This window comes from Hypanus sabinus, chromosome 7 (genome assembly GCF_030144855.1).
Source record: "Hypanus sabinus isolate sHypSab1 chromosome 7, sHypSab1.hap1, whole genome shotgun sequence".
Lineage (NCBI taxonomy): Eukaryota > Metazoa > Chordata > Chondrichthyes > Myliobatiformes > Dasyatidae > Hypanus > Hypanus sabinus.
In genome coordinates, this window is record NC_082712.1 from 115,280,279 (window position 1) to 115,294,866 (window position 14,588).

Sequence of the window (14,588 nt, forward strand, 5' to 3'; positions counted from 1 at the left end):
GATGATTGTATGGGGAGTAACTTCCCAGGTCTTCTGTATTATAGGGGTCAAAGTTCACAGTCAGAATTTGAATTCTGGTACTAAATGGTGTTTTAAGAGGGAAAACTGGGAAAATCGTTTGACCAATTGTCTCTAGGTGCTACCATAGAAGAAGACTATCAGAGAATAATGTCTGGTTTCTGTGGGGCAGCCCGTCAAGCCATTCCCTTGGTATCTAGGAGAGCTGGTAAGAAATATATTCCTTGGTGGACACAGGAATGTGCGAAGGTCATCCGAGATGGGAGCTTGGCATTTCATGCTTTGAAATGTAGCTTAATGCAAGAAGCTTTGCTGAATTTTCAGAGGAAAAGAGCGATAGGTAGGAAAGCTATTAGGAATGCTCAAAGGGGGCTTGGAGGGGATTTTTCTCATCAATTGGGAGGGAGGCAGGTACTACAGTGGTGTGGAGAATGTTGGAGGTTGTAACCAGACTCCAGTATCAGTGAAAAATGGAAATGTTATCTGCAATGGGCAAAGAAAAGGCTGATATCTGGGAAACACATTTGCAAAGATGCATAGACTGGATGTGGTAACTTCTACTTTACAAAAGACCACTCGACAACTTGACGGCCAAAAGAGCATCTTTATCAGGGAGGGAAAATGATATTTACAATACAGAGGCTTCCAGGTACCTCGTGCGGCCTGGGTGGAGGAACTATATACAATGCATACTGGGAGTAAAAAGAGCGGAAGTAAAGACCCCGCCAACCCCGGATCCCGCCTCTCATTACCAACAGCTTCCCAATTAGTATTAACTTACTTTTAATAATCTCACATTACAACACTTCTCCCCCTTTAAAATCCAACATTCCCCAAATATAGAAGAACTGGGAAATAAAAACAGTGGTATCATTAGCAACAGGTTACCAATACAAAAACACTTAAAAAGCATGGCAAATTCAACATTCAACCTAACAACAAAAGAAACTATCCAATCAAAGATTCAGTCTGTCAGGTGGTTTGCGAGGGTGCTGCGATCTACGCACTACCCCCGGTGACCCAGCAGGCGCCACGGGTGAGGATGTTTTGGGTGGATCTAGTGTTGGGGTCACGAGAGGGGTCTGTGTGTCTGTGTGAGAATGTCCATCCTCTTCAGGGGACTCTGCCCCCTCTGCCAGTGTCTCTCCCTCTAGCAAAGTCACTGGTGGATATGCTTCCCCAGTAGTCTGTCTCACCATTGGAAACCCCATGGAACTGTCCACCTCTGAGCCGGAATCCTGACGCAGGCACACTTGGTCCTGATGTCTGCGGAAAACACGGCCATCAGTCAGCTTAACACCATAGGAGACTGGACCACTCTGCTCAAGAATAACCCCAGGTAGCCATTGCTGATTATTGCTACTGCTGATTGTTTCTCACACAGACATTGTCATCCGGTTCTAACTGTCTGTCTCGCGCATGTTGATCATGTCCCTCCTTCTGCTTTTCCTGCTTTCTCTCCACTTTTGCCTTCATGTCTGGGCGCAGCAGGTCCAATCTTGACTTAGGCCTATGCCCCATCAGCATCTCTGCTGGAGTGCGTGCAGTTGTAGTCTGTGGAGTGAGGCGGTATTTAAACAGCAAACGTGAAAGCCGGGTACTAAGAGAGGCCCCTGTCATCCGCTTTAGGCCTTCCTTCACTGTCTGAGCAGCCCGCTCAGCCAAACCGTTTGAGGCTGGGTGGAAAGGGGCCGTCCGAATGTGACGAATGCCATTGTGCCGCATGAACTCACTGAACAGCTCACTGGTGAACGTCGGGCCAGAGTGTCAGGCAACCCGTGGACTGCAAACACTTGCCTGAGTTTGTCTATGGTTGAGGGGCTGTGATGTTGCTCATGATGTGAGCTTCAATCCATTTGGAATGCGCATCCACCATTACAAGAAACATCCGCCCCATGAAGGGGCCAGCAAAGTCCAAATGTAGCCTAGACCAGGGGTGGACTGGCCACTCCCATGGGTGCAAAGGAGCTGGTGGTGGCATGTTCTGATTGGTCTGACATTGCGTGCAGGATTTTACCTTGTTCTCCAGATCCTGATCCATTCTCGGCCACCAGACGTAGAATCTTCATTCGAGACACCCTTGGGTGAGTCTCATGAGTTTCCTCCACAATCTGTGAATGGCCAGGGGGAGGCACAATGACCCTCGCCCCCCCCCCCAAAATGCAACCATCCTGCAGACTCAGTTCGGTCTTGGCGTTTGACATAAGGTCTCAGTTCCTCTCCTTCCACAGCTCTGGGCCAACCTTGTAAAAGAAAAGTCTTGACTTGAGACAGGACTGGGTCCCTCTCTGTCCATTGCTTGATCTGGGTCGCTTTTACAGGTGCCTCTGACAGCCTCTCCAATGAAAACACAGTCTCTGGAGGCACATATGTACAAACCCCATTTCCAGAAAAGTTGGGATATTTTCCAAAATGCAATCAAAACAAAAATCTGTGATATGTTAATTCACGTGAACCTTTATTTAACTGACAAAAGTACAAAGAAAAGATTTTCAATAGTTTTACTGACCAACTTAATTGTGTTTTGTAAATATGCACAAATTTAGAATTTGATGGCTGCAACACACTCAACAAAAGTTGGAACAGGGGCATGTTTACCATTGTGTTACATCACCTTTCCTTTTAATAACACTTTTTAATCGTTTTGGAACTGAGGATACTAATTGTAGTAGATTTGCAATTGGAAATTTTGACCATTCTTGCTTGATATAAGACTTCAGCTGCTCAACAGTCCGTGGTCTCTGTTCTCTGATTCTCCTCTTCACGATGCGCCATACATTTTCAATAGGAGATAGATCTGGACTGGCAGCAGGCCAGTCAAGCACACGCACTCTGTGTCTACAAAGCCACGCTGTTGTAGCCCGTGCAGAATGTGGTCTGGCATAGTCCTCTGAAATAAGCATGGACGTCCCGGGAAGAGACGTTGCCTTGATGGTATCATATGTCTCTCTAAAATCCTAATATATGCCTCAGAGTCAATGGTACCTTCACATACATGCAACTCACCCATGCCATGGGCACTGATGCACTCCCATACCATCACAGATGCTGGCTTTTGCACCTTTCACTGATAACAATCAGGATGGTTGTTTTCATCTTTGGCACGGAGAACTCGACGCCCATTTTTTCCAAAAACTAGCTGAAATCTGGACTCATCTGACCACAGCACACGGTTCCACAGTCTTTTGGTCCATCTGAGATGAGCTTGGGCCCAGAGAACTCGCTGGCGTTTCTGCATAGAGTTGATGTATGGCTTCCTCCTTGTGTAATACAGTTTCAAGTTGCATTTCTGGATGCAGCGATGGTCTGTGTTAAGTGACAATGGTTTTCCGAAATACTCCCGAGCCTGGGTGGCTATAATTGTCACAGTAACATGACGGTTTCTTAGGCAGTGCCGCCTGAGGGCTCGAAGATCACGCGCATTCAACAGTGGTTTCCGACCTTGCCCTTTACGCACTGAGATGTCTCTGAATTCTCTGAAGGTGTTGAAAGACCTAAATTCTCTGCAATCTTGCGATGGGAAATGTTCCTTTTGAACTGACTAACAATTCTCTCATGAATTTTGGCACAAAGGGGTGAGCCACGACCCATCCTTGCTTGCAAGGACTGAGCCTTTGATGGACGCTACTTTTATACCCAGTCATGATACCTCACCAGCCATCAATTAGCCTGCTTAATGTGGAGTCTTCCAAACCGGTGTTACTCGAATATTCTGTGCACTTCTCAATCTTATTTTAACTCTGTCCCAACTTTTGTTGAGTGTGTTGCAGCCATCAAATTCTAAATTTGTGTATATTTACAAAATACAATTAAGTTGGTCAGTAAAACTATTGAAAATCTTTTCTTTGTACTTTTGTCAGTTAAATAAAGGTTCACGTGAATTAACATATCACAGATTTTTGTTTTTATTGCATTTTGGAAAATATCCCAACTTTTCTGGAAATGGGGTTTGTAGTAACAGGCATCTCAGGTAAAGGGAGTCGACTCAGCGCATCGGCGTTTGCATTATCCCCACCTACAGAATCCCCTGCAGCAAAGAGTCCATTGTCCTTTGGAAAATGGCAGGGCAAGATGCCACTCTAAACACAAGGTGATTGTATCTGAATAATCCCTTGTTCGTATTGATGGTGACGTACTCCTTTGAATCCTCGTCGAGCAGCAGCTGTTGGTAGGCGTGGCTCATGTCCAGCTTTGTGAACAGCTTACCCCCTGACAGGGTCGCAAACAGGTCATCCACCCGTGGCAACGGATACTCCTCCAGCTTAGAGACCTGATTCACTGTAAACTTGTAGTCCCCACATATCCTCACTATTTTATCTGCTTTCAAACTGGAACAATGGGAGCCGGCCACCTTGAAAACTGGACGGGTTCAATGACGCCCAGCCCCTGTAAATGTACCAGCTCCGCCTCGACTTTGCCTTTCATGGCAAAGGGCACTGACCTGGGCTTAAAAAAACGTGGTGTGGCCTCAGGGTTGACATGGAGTTTCACGGTCACGTCCTTCCGTGTGCCCAGCTCGTCCCTGAAAACGTCACTATACTGCTGCAGAATGTCCTCCGTTGTGTGTGCATACTTAATTTCATGTCAGTTGAGCTGGATTTTGCGAAGCCACTCACAGCCCAAAAGACTGGGCCCACTGCCCTTAGCTATCACCAGCCTGGCTTCAGCCTTCTGGAATTTCCTTTCCCTTGACAGTGACTGTGGCATAATATGGTTCAGGTGGTCCCTCATCCGTTTCCACCCCAAACATGTTGTAGGCACACGCTGCCTCCTCGTCTGCTTCTCCTAGGTGGTGTGTGGCTGCCTGAGTCTGTTGAGCTTTCCCCTGCCCAGGCTTAACCTTACCCTTTAAACTCCTGCACTTTTTAACTAAATGTCCCTTCTTGCTATAAGCATGGCAGACAGTATCTTTGAATTTACAAACATTTGCATAGTGCGTTCCTCCACACCGAAAACATTCCACCCGCTCTTCCTGTCTACTCGTCTCCCTCCTGACTTGGGGCACTGCCACCGACTGCGACGCCCCATAGCCTTTCTGTATATCCTTGGCATTATCAGCAGCCAACTCCATGCCTTGGGCAATCTCTAGGGCTGTCTTGAAAGTCAACGGTGGGGTTTCCCCCAACAAGTAGTGTTGTACGGCAGCCTTATTAATGCCGCATACTAATCTATCACAGAGCATGTCATCCAACGCGGCTCCAAAATCGCAATGCTCCGACAGCTGCCGAAGCTCGGCCACACCGACCTGGCTTCCGGACATGGCTGTGAAACTTGAACCGTTGAACTATCACCGAAGGCTTTGGATTGTGTGGTTCCCCACGAGCTTGACCAGTTCATCGTATGGAATTCTCCCGGTTTCCGCGATGTAGCTAAGTTCCGTATAAGCCTGTATGTCCTTGTCCCACACACACTCAGGAGAATAGAGCACTTCTTAGTCTCCTCAGTAATTCCATTAGCACAGAAAAAGTGGCCCAACCTTTCCTCGTGCTCCGGCCACTCCTCGATTTGCTCGTCAAGCACACCGACCGTTCCGAACGCAGTCATCTGAACACAAGGCTCCTCGCCCGCTCACAGCTCCTGATAGAAAATGGGGCCGACCCATCCACAAAACCAATTTACCTCATCGCCAAAAATATGTGGTTACTTCTACTTTACAAAAAGACCACTCGACAACTTGATGGCCAAAAGAGCATCTTTATCTGGGACGGCAAATGATATTTACAATACAGAGGCTTCCAGGTACCTCGTGCGGCCTGGGTGGAGGAACTATATACAATGCATACTGGGAGTAAAAAGAGTGGAAGTAAAGACCCCGCCAACCCCGGATCCCGCCTCTTGCTACCAACAGCTTCCCGATTAGTATTAACTTACTTTTAATAATACTCACATTACAACAGTAGACAATTTAGGGGATGAGTATATTAAGAGACAACAACATATTTTGATGGACAATAGGAAGATTTGTGAAATGTTGGAGTGTGTCTTGGATGGTGTCTTTATGTTGGCTGGATTGAGTTTTGCTGTCAATAGTGTGAGTCCTACAGGCCCAGGACAGGAAATTGTCAGATGCCTGAGGCAGCGCTAAGCGAGTTTTATAACAAGGTCTGGAATGCTCCCAAAAGACTGGAAAAGGGCCCTGGTGCTGCCTATTGTTAAACCCAGAAAGATCAGATGCTGCCAGGTAGCTCGAGGCCTATTGCTCTCACCGCTTGACTATGTAAAATTATGGAGAAAATTATAGTAATTAGGCTGATGTTTGTTTTGGAGAAAAGATAATTACTTAGTCACTACCAATGTGAGTTTCGTAAAGCGTGATCGATGATACCCTTGTGCTACCGGGAAATGATATTCAGAAAGTTTTTTTACAGTGAATGAATCAGTGCTTTTGGACACTGAGAAAGCTGTAGAGGGAGGGGCTTTATGAGACTCAGTAAGCTTGGTATCGATGGTAGGTCAGACAACTGGGTATTGGAGTTTTTTATTTGGCCAGTTGTTTTAAAGTGATGGTAGGTGAAGTAGTGCCGTCAGAGTTTTCAGTGAATAATGGGACATGCCCCATGATAGAGATATTAGTACGTATTGTTTAATCCAATTATTAATGATATTTTTGATAACGTTGGGCCTGGGTTTGGTTTGGTTTTATATGCTGATGATTGGACTCTGTGGAAAATAGGTCATAATGCTGCCTGTGTGGTAAGGTCTATGTATTATCAGCAATGGAATAATGGTCTTTGGACTGGGTTTTAAATTTTCTGTTTCTAAGTCAAAATATTTATTTTTTACTCAGAAACATAGGGTGGATTATATTCACCTGCACGAGTGTTCACTGTTTAGGGCTCTTGTGTTTAAATATTTGGGGCTATGGCTCGATGTGAGACTGACTTGGAAATCATATATAAAGTCCTTCCCCTTCCCCACCATTTTTGTTCTGGTGTCTACCCCTTTCCTTTTCAGTCCTGAAGAAGGGTCTCTTCCCGAAACATCGACTATTTATTCATTTTCATAAATGCTGCCTGACTTGCTGAGCTCCTCCAGCATTTTGTGTGTGTTGTTAAAGTTTCTGGAGAAAAGACGTAAGCAGGTCATTAACTTTATGTGCTGTGTGGCTGGGTATGATGGGGCGCTTCTAAGAATGTGCTGTGGTCAATTTATCACGCTTTCACATCTTCTTGCCTGGTTAATGGTTGTGTGATTTATGGGAAGGCAGCTTGTTCAGTTTTTTTTAGGTTGAGTACTCTACAGATTAGTGCACTTAGAATCTCTGGTGCAGCGTTCTGACCCCACCTAGAGATGTATTGGGGGTCGAACCAAGCCAGATGCCTCTTGGCCTGCAGAGAGAAAAAATTGGACTTCTTTAATAGGGTGGAGGACATCCCATTTGACATATTCAGTTTTAATTGATTGCCTGGAATATACTAGCAGAGTTGGTCATTGTATTGGGTGAATGATTAGGGAATATACGCGGGAGAATGGTCTTGGGGATTTACGGATTAGCCCAAATGCGGCCTGGCCAGGAGATGCACCATGGGGATCTCCAGAGGTGCGAATAGATTTGATGTTACCAGCGGACAGACGGGGTCCTGTGGGTGGTGAAGGAGTGCCTGGTCATTGACAGCAGCAGTATATTTCCTTTCTGTTTTTCTTTACAGATGGTTCTAAAGACCCGGCTGGCCTCAGGAACATTTATCCCCTGGTTTACTGCTGGGGGTGGGGGTGGCAGGGAAAGGCTGACAGATGGATCTGTTTGTCTAAACAACAGAACTGTGGTCATGTACGTGCATCAGGTAATGAAAAAGCAGATATTATTGCAAAGAGGCACTTCTGAGAGGCTCCATCTCTCCTCAGGAGGCATGGCTATGCTGGTCTGCCAACTGCCATTAAACTCTACAAGAGAAGATGAAGATTGACAAGGAGAATGTCAGAAACACAGGGGTGACAGGAAGAAGAAGGAACTAGAATTCATTCATCTGCCTTTGGTTTTTGTGATGGATGACTTGATTGTCTGTAACTTGCTTGTATATCCTTGTGATAACTGTGCCTTTGCTGGGCAATCCTTTGTGGTTTACAAATACTTTGTAATTCTGAGTTTTTCATAAGTTCAAAATCCTGAGTTTCAAATGTGTGTCAAGAATTATTTGTCCAAGTTTAAATGCTTACCATTAAAAATAAAAAATATTTTACTAGCTAGAAGTACCCCCTGATTGGTTAGGGGGGGAGCCACCAGTTAAGTAGGTATTGGTAGTTGGACCTTGCTGTAGAGACTAGACAGTGAAGTCAACTAGTCTTTAACGTGTAGTCTGATACAGTATAAACTGTCTATAGTGAGGGTACTTGTAGATGTATATATTAGATACCACTTAATTTCCCTTTGATTTGAGAACTTCATGGACAGTGAACCCAACTACATCACAAGGAATGCTTGGAAAGTGGGAGGCCTTCAAAAATGAAATATTGAGAGTACTGAGTTTGTATGTATCTGTTAGAATAAAAGGCAAGGTTAACAGGTTTCGGGAACCTTGTTTTTCTTAGGGTATTGAGGCCCTAGTTAAGGAGATGCATTGCAAGTACAGGCAGCGAGGAACAAATGAGGTACTTGAGCAGTATAGGAGATGTGACAGAACAATTAAGAGGGAAATCAGGAAGGCACGAGGTTGCTCTGGCAGACGAGATGGCAGAGAAGCCCAAGGGCATCTACGGATAAGGGGCAAAATTGGTCCACTCGAAGATCAGTGTGGTCATCTATGTATGGAGTTGAAAGAGGTGGGGACATGTTAAAAGGACTTTTTCTTATCTGTATTTACTTGGGAGACGGACACGGTCTATATACCTAAGGCAAAATAGCAGTGACGTCATGAATCGTATCTGGATTACAGAAGAGGCATTGCTCTTGTCAATTAGGGTGGATACCTCCACAGGGCCTGACAAGGTGTCCCCTCTGACCTTGTGAGAGGCTAGTGTAGAAATTGCAGGGCCCTGACAGTGGTATCTAAAATGTCCTTAACCATGGACAAGTTGCTAGAGAACCATAGGATAGCTAACATTGTTCTGTTGTTTAAGAAAGATTCTAAAAGTAGGCTGGTGAGTCTGAAGTCAGAGCTGGTAATTTATTGGAAGATATTTGAAGGGACGGAATATACAGTATAAGTATTTGGCTAGACGAGGCCTGATTAGGGATGGTCAACATGACTTTGTGCGTAGTAGGTCATGTCTAACCAATCTTATAGAGTTTTTCAAGGAAGTTACCAGGAAGCTGATGTCTGCATAGACTTTAGCAAGGCCTTCGACATCTTCATGGGAGATTGGTCAGGAAGTTTCAGTCGCTTGGCATTCAGGATGATGAGGTAAATTGGATTTAACATTGGCAGAGGGAAGTAGGTGGCTACTTCTGACTGGAAGCTGATTGATGGTGTGCTGAAGAGATCGGTGTGGGTCCATTTTTGTTTGCCATCTATATTGATTATTTGGATGACAAATATGGAAAACTGTATTGGCAAATTTGTGGATGACTTCAAAATTGGGGGTGTAGAGTACAGGGAGGAAGTCTATCGAAGCAGGCAGTGGGATCTGGATCCATGAGAGTCAGGATGTTATACAGCATAAAAGCAAGCCATTCAGTCCAACTGGTTCATGAAGCTAGAACTATTTGATGACATTTGGCCCATGCCCCTCTAAAGGTTTTCTATCCATGTAAATCCCTCAACTCCTTCCAATTGGTGAATGAGAGGACCTGTAATCCCTGTTGTTTTCACAGCTGATAACAATGGTTTAAGCACCAAGCCATTTTGGAAAGGTTGGATAAAGACCAAGTCAAGGCAGCGGGGTCCAGGTCCCAGAACAAATCAAAGCCACTGAACCCAATGTTTGGACAACAATTTAAGTGCCAGGACATTTGGAAAGGTTGAGTACAGGCCAACTCAAGCCAGCTGGACCAGCTGGAAAAATGGCAGATGGAACTTAATCACAAACAAGAGAAAATCTGCAATGCACACAAAATGCTGGAGGAACTCAGCAGGCCAGGCAGCGTCCATGGAAAAGAGTACAGTTGACGTGACAGCATCAAGCCAGCAGGGTCCAGGCCCCAGAGAATATTGAAGCAACTGAACCCAGTGTTTGGAGAATGATTTAGGCACCAGGCCAGATTGTTGAGGCCCGAGATGAGAGCTGGGCCAGTTCAGCTCACAGCTTCGCTCTGCACTGAACTAAGGGTCAGTAGACAGACTCTTTTTGTGGACTTCTGTTCAGAATGCCATTTTTTCCATTTATTGTTTGCATGACTTGCTTCTTTATCTCTGCACATTGAGTATTTGACTTTTTAAAAAATGGGTTCTTTAGAGTTTGTTTGTTTTGCTTGTTCGCCTGTTAGGAGACGAATTTCAAGTTTACATGCTTTGATAGTAAATGTGCTTTGTTGTTTTAAATACAAATTCTTTCAGTCGTCTACCAGTGCCAGGGTGACTACTGAGGAAGGAATACAAGGCCCATGGCTAATTATGGATCACTTGTTAGGCAGTTAGTGAACGGAGGAAGCCCCAGTATCATCTCTAGTTCAGGTACAACTCACACAAAGGCGGCCTACAGAGAAAGGACCGTAGTTAGTGGCCGGCCAATTGCAGATCTCAAACAGAAGGATGGATGCCTCATGTGAGCAGCTGGAGTGGGCTTTCTCACACAAGACCAGGCATCAATGGCACCCTGCACATCCAGGAATTATGCGGGTGAGGGGTGGTGCCAGCTGATCTAAGTACACTCTGAGGCATCCAGAGAACTGGACCATTTCCACTTCTGCTCCCCTAGACCCCTGTAGGTGACTCAAGCAGCTCTGGAGTAGATTCTGTGTAGGTTACACTTTCTGAAGTGTTGATAACCAATGCTCACTCAATGTGGATGGACCGACTGTATATCCAGTAAATGGCTTGAGTTATAAAGAAGAGAATGGGCAGGGAGTGAAGGATCCGAGGGGTGACATTACAGAGAGATTTATACAGTTGTGAGGACAATGGACAGGGCAGATAGTTACAGGGCTGGGGAGTCTAAAATTTAGATTTAAGCTGAGGGGTAAGGTTTAAAGGAGATCTGACTTCCACATGATGTGAGGTGGTTCTGGACCAGCTGCTGAAATGGCTGGATTGATTAGACCCAAACAAATTTGAGTCAAACCAGTGGAAATGTGGTAATAAGCGTACAAGCACAACAAAGTAACTTGAGTCTAATTTACTATCATAAAACAGAAAGCACAAGTAAGCCACACTAAGTACTATTTAGAAAGTTACAAAGATTTCAGGGCTCATGATTCTGGGTCCATCCTGGGCGCTGATGATCATGATTCCTTGATGTAGGTGATGTCCCTAGAACCAACAAAAGGTGCCTTTTGAGTATGAGTTAAATCCACAAGTATTGGAAACACTCTTCAAAAACAGATAAACTCCTGCCACTCGTGCCTGAGTCACTATTAACAAACATTTAGAAAAGCTACCATGTAAGAATTGAGCTGCTATTGGCAAGCATTTAACAAACCCACGGTCTTTAACTTGTATTTGCATGCTATGAGCTCGCAATGTGTCACTTGGAATTGTTCATACTCTCCTCTAATATTTACAAAATTTAATACATCATAACACAACTGCTTTTCAAGTGTTTAAAAGCATTTGGACACATACACGAATAGGAAACATTTAGAGATATATAGGCCAAATGCAGGTAAATGGAACTAACTTTGATAGTCATCTTGGTCAGTATGGAAGAGTTGGGCTGAAGGGCCTGTTTAATTCTATGAATATATGAATGTATAATACTTCAGCATTGTGTTGCAATTGAAAAGATTAGGTAACGTTTGAATGTTTGCAGGTTACCTGTCAGTATCAAACAAGTGATGCCCTCACAACCCCGAACAACTGAAATCAGTGGGACTGTAAGGCTACGTCCACACCACGCTGGATAAATCCATAACCGAAGCTTTTTCTCTTCGTTTTTAACCCCCCCCCCCCCCCCCGTCCACACGAAAATGGCGTTTTCATCACCCGAAACTGGAGCTTTTCAGAAACGCTTTCCAGGGTGGGTATTTTTGAAAATGCTGCTCGGGCAGATCAGTGTGGACGGGGTAACCGGAGACTTCTGAAAACGCTGTCAGACGGCAGTGCGCTATTTCATTGTTTTCCTGAACGCAACCTAACAATTTCAGAACAGACGGCAACGAGACTGAAGTCAGAAGAGTTAGAAATGTACTCACCAAATACAGAGGTTGGTGGACATATGAATGTACTGCCAAGGAAATGTAGAGGTGGGTATAGTAACAACATTTGCACATGAACAGTCAACGTGTGGAAAGGATATGGGCCAAATTGGACATGCTCAAAGTTCAAAATGAATTTTCTTGCAGGCATTTATGGGGAGGGGGAAATACAATAGAGTTATGAAAAACTATATATAAACATGCAAAGATTAATGAACAACCAATGTGCAAAAGACAAATTATACAAATAAAAAAATACAGAGAACATGAATTGTTAAGAGTCTGTGAAAGTGAGTCTGTAGGTTGAGGAATCATTTAGAGTTGTAGTGATTGAAGTCGGGCCAAAGAGCTTGTTTCCATGCTGTTAGGCTTTGTGAATCTATTTTTGTGGAAGATCTGAAACAGTGTAGGCCAGGGGTCAGCAACCTTTACCACTGAAAGAGCCACTTGGACCCGTTTCCCACAGAAAAGAAAACACTGGGAGCCGCAAAACCCGTTTGACATTTAAAATGAAATAACACAGCATACAACGTTTTTTTTGCCTTTATGCTATGTATAAACAAACTATAATGTGTTGCATTTATGAAATTGATGAACTCCTGCAGAGAAAACGAAATTACATTTCTGCATGCAACAAAAATATTTTGAACTCCGAAAAAAAGACGTTGGGTTGAAGGTTACTTTTAAGTAAAATACTCAACGTCTATTTGAGTCCTTCTTGTATTTATGAAAAACGCCAAACTTAAATTTGCCGCCAGCAGCAAACCAAAAATAACATCAGCCAGCTGTCAGCCTGAAAAATAAAAGGACTATTTCACTGAACAATGAAAAAATATGAATATACATAAAATAATAGGCAATTAAAATATTTATCACACTTGGTTAATGGGATTTCTGCTCCTGGACCTCAGCGCACAGCGTCTGCACATCAGGGCTGTATGACGTCACCTTCATCTTTACACAGGATCGCAAGCTGTCATCTGTGAGGCGTGCGCGATGTTTGTTTTTAATAAAGTTCATGTTGGAGAACACCTGCTCACATACATATGTGGATCCAAAGATCGACAGGACTCCAAGCGCATACTTTTTCATGTTTACATAAATGTCGGGCATAGCATTCCATGTTTCGAACACAAGTTTGTCCGGTTTTGGAAGGTTTTCAATATCACTCCATTTGTGATTCTGAGCAAGAACGGCCTTCTGACGGGCAACATCTTCAAGGTCTGCTGTCAAGCGTCTAAACTTGGACACCCATATGTCTTTGTCGGCTATGTCGGCCAGTTCCATCTCAAGATCAGGTTGACTCACACCTGCCAATGCAGTCGTATTCAGTAGGGAAGGATCGATGCTTAAGGGAGTGACCGGGAAGGATAATGTGTTTTTTTCCTCTCTGAACTCACAGAAGCGTTTCCCAAACGATGTTTGCATTGCGATGATTGCAGAATGTAAATACTCCAAAATTATCATGTCGTGACCTTGTTTGAACTCTCTCAAATTGGGGAAGTGAGACAAAGTGCCTTTCTGTAAATCTCTGGCAAGCACTGTCAACTTGCGCTCGAATGCCAAAACATCCTCCAACATGTGCAGGGCTGTGCGTCCTTTCCCCTGAAGAGCTTTGTTCAGCGTGTTCAGGTGCGCTGTCATGTCTACCATGAAGTGTAGCTTTTCCAGCCACTCTGGCTGTTCCAGCTCAGGAAAGGTGAGCCCTTTGCTGCCCAGGAAAGTTTTCACTTCTTCCAGACACGCGACAAAGCGTTTCAGCACCTCCCCTTTGGACAGCCACCGGACTTTGTTGTGCAGCAGGAGATCAGAATATGCGCTTTCCATCTCGTCCAGTAACAAACGGAATTGACGGTGATTTAAACTTTTTGCCATTATTTTATTGACAATCTGAATGACAACATCCATTACTTCTGTGCATTCCGGAGGAAATGTTTGAGCGCACAGTGCCTCTTGGTGCAAGATGCAGTGAAAAGTCAGCAGCTTTCTGTCCAGCGACTTCTGCAGTAAAGCCACAAATCCCTTGTGCGTTCCCGTCATATTCGGAGCCCCATCAGTAGCTACTGACACCAGATGGGTGGTCTTTATTCCTTTGGCTCTTAAACAATTCAAGACAGCCTCACAGATGTCCTCCCCCCGTGTTTGGTCTTTTAGAGGTATCAACTCAATCAGTTCTTCCTGTGGCCCGGCAGAGTTTACATACCGGCAGAACAACGCTATTTGTTCAATATCACCTTTGTCTTTAGACTCGTCACAGGCAATCGAGTAGGCCACAGCTGAATTGATGTCTTTAATTTGCTGTCTTGTGATGTCTTCTGCCATTTTTATGGTTCTGTCTTTG